The sequence below is a fragment of the Lycium barbarum genome, chromosome 12 (assembly GCF_019175385.1).
Source record: "Lycium barbarum isolate Lr01 chromosome 12, ASM1917538v2, whole genome shotgun sequence".
Classification (NCBI taxonomy): domain Eukaryota; kingdom Viridiplantae; phylum Streptophyta; class Magnoliopsida; order Solanales; family Solanaceae; genus Lycium; species Lycium barbarum.
In genome coordinates this window covers 67,562,757-67,565,585 of record NC_083348.1, presented here as the reverse complement: position 1 = coordinate 67,565,585, position 2,829 = coordinate 67,562,757, and positions in this window count along the sequence as shown.

The window sequence follows — 2,829 nt, the reverse complement described above, 5'->3', positions numbered from 1 at the left end:
TCACAGGGACTAAGGCTGAGGAGGATCCATAGAACTATATTGATGGCCTACAGAAAGTGTTTCGTATTATTCATGTCACTGAGACTGAGGCAGCAGAGTTTGGTGCTTTTCAGCTGCAGGATGTTGCTCATATTTGGTATGAGACATGGGAACAATCTCGAGGGGAGGATGCATCTTCTGCTACTTGGGATGAGTTCGTTGACGCTTTCCTTGGCCACTTCATGCCTATCGAGGTCCGGGAAGCAAAGGCTATGGAATTTGAGAGGTTGAGGCAGGGTAGCTTGACCATTCAAGAGTACTATCTCAAATTTATTTCGTTGTCCAGATATGCTCCTCACATGGTTCCCGACATGAGGGCAACGGTTAGGAGATTTGTACTGGGGTTGAAACCCGAATTGTATAGAGATGCCAAGACTGCTGCTCAGAATGATAAGATGACTATCTCTAAGATCTTGGCATTTGTGCAAGGTAATGAAGCTGAACTGAAGGAAGAGGAAGCTCTGCAGAAACAAAAGGATAAAGAATTCAACAAGAGGGCTAAATCTTCAAGTAACTTTAGTCAGGGAGGAGGTAGACGGTTCTTTAAGAATAGGTCAGCAAGACCCACTCCATCTGCAGCTAGTGCCCCAGTCCCTAATTTCAAAAATGACAAGAAGCAGAACTTTAGACCATCGAGTTCTCATTCTCAGGCTAATGTGGGTCAGTCAGTCTATACTATTCCAGCTTGTAGCAAGTGTACCAAGAGACACTTGGGTGAGTGTCGTATGGGTACAAATGCGTGCTATGGTTGCGGCCAGAAGGGCCACATTCAGAAGGACTGTCCATCAGCCAGACAGGGTACCGGAGGTAATGTGACGCATTCCATAAATTCAACAGATCCTCGTTACAATCAGGCCCAGCAGGGGCGTGGCACGACAAGGTCCAGCAATACAGGCGGTGGTCAGAACCGTTTTTATGCATTGACAGGTCGTCAGGATACAGAGGCTAGAGCAGATGTTGTCACAGGTACACTCACAGTTTTCACTTTGGAAGTATATGCCCTTATTGACCCAGGATCCACCCTATCTTATGTAACCCCTTTTGTTGCTAAGAAAGTTGGTATTGAACCTGAAAAATTGTATGAACCCTTTGAGGTGTCCACCCCAGTTGGGGAATCAGTCATAGCTAGACGTATGTATAGGGGTTGCCCAGGTTTAGTCTATCACCGCAGAACCATAGCTGATTTAGAGGAATTAGAAATGGTAGACTTCGATGTGATCATGGGTATGGACTGGTTAGCTTCATGTTATGCCACAGTATGTTGTAGAACTAAAGTGGTAAGATTCGAGTTTCCTAATGAGCCAGTCATAGAATGGGAGGGTAATTCAGTAGTACCCAGGGGTAGATTTGTTTCTTATCTAAAAGCCAGAAAAATGATTTCCAATGGTTATATCTATCACCTAGTTCAAGTCAAGGATTCAGATGCCCAGACTCCAACTCTCCAGTCCGTACCAGTTGTAAATGAATTTCCAGAGGTCTTCCCCGAAGATCTTCCAGGAGTCCCTCCTGACAGGGAGATTGAATTTGGACTTGATCTACTTCCCGATACTCAGCCGATATCTATTCCGCCGTACAGAATGGCTCCAGCAGAGTTAAAAGAGTTAAAAGCCCAGCTGAAGGATCTTCTTGACAAGGGGTTTATTAGGCCCAGTGTTTCGCCTTGGGGTGCGCCAGTCTTATTATACTTTCAATTGGGCTTTTAACTCTTTTAACTCTGCTGGAGCCATTCTCTACTCGTTCATCCTATTATCATTATTTGTTTTTGTTCTTTATTTATTTCAAATACTAGAAATTAATAATATAATAACTAATAATCATTATTCACAAGCGTTCAACTTAATTATATTTACTTAGTAATATAAATCACTTACCAATAGTCTTGAGCTTTCTGTGATATATATATATATATATATATATATATATATATATATATATCACAGAAAGCTCAAGACTATTGGTAAGTGATTTATATTACTAAGTAAATATAATTAAGTTGAACGCTTGTGAATAATGATTATTAGTTATTATATTATTAATTTCTAGTATTTGAAATAAATAAAGAACAAAAACAAATAATGATAATAGGATGAACGAGTAGAAGTTGCAGATGATTAAAAAATAAACAATGACTTTTTTCAATTAACAAAGTGAGCTACCAACTAATTCTTAATCTCACATCATTAAGAAATAATCAACGAAATCATCCAACATTCAATTTCATCAAAACCCTAAATAAAATAATTAGGCAACAATCTTCTACTTAAAAAGACCCAAAGTGAGCAAGAGAGAATCAACAAAATAAGACAAAGAGAAAAGTTGAAGATTAGGAGGCTTTTCCAATCTTCTACTTGAAACTGACTGAAGGCTTTTCCAATTACATTGATGTCTCTTGCCTATCAGATCGAGTTGATGCTAAAAACAAGATTAGGAGGCGCTTTTATTTGATCTAAAAATTCCGCTAGAAAAAAGCATGCAAGTGATAAGCCCGCAACGGTTGTCTTCCTAAACATTAAAAGCAATAATTAGGTCATTTTGGGTATTCTTTTTTACATTCAAACCACTCAAAGGCATTAAAAATGAAAAATAAGTGATACTAAAACATAAATAAATATGCCAAATATCAGCATTGCTGATAATGGTACTCAACAATAACCTATAAAGAATATACACAATAAGGTATTAAAATTTGATAAGGTTGAACGTATTAATAGATATATTAATTGCTTAAATAGGATGTTGAACATAGTATTGGGTTAATGTCTAATGAATAGGGCAGAAAATAATATATAA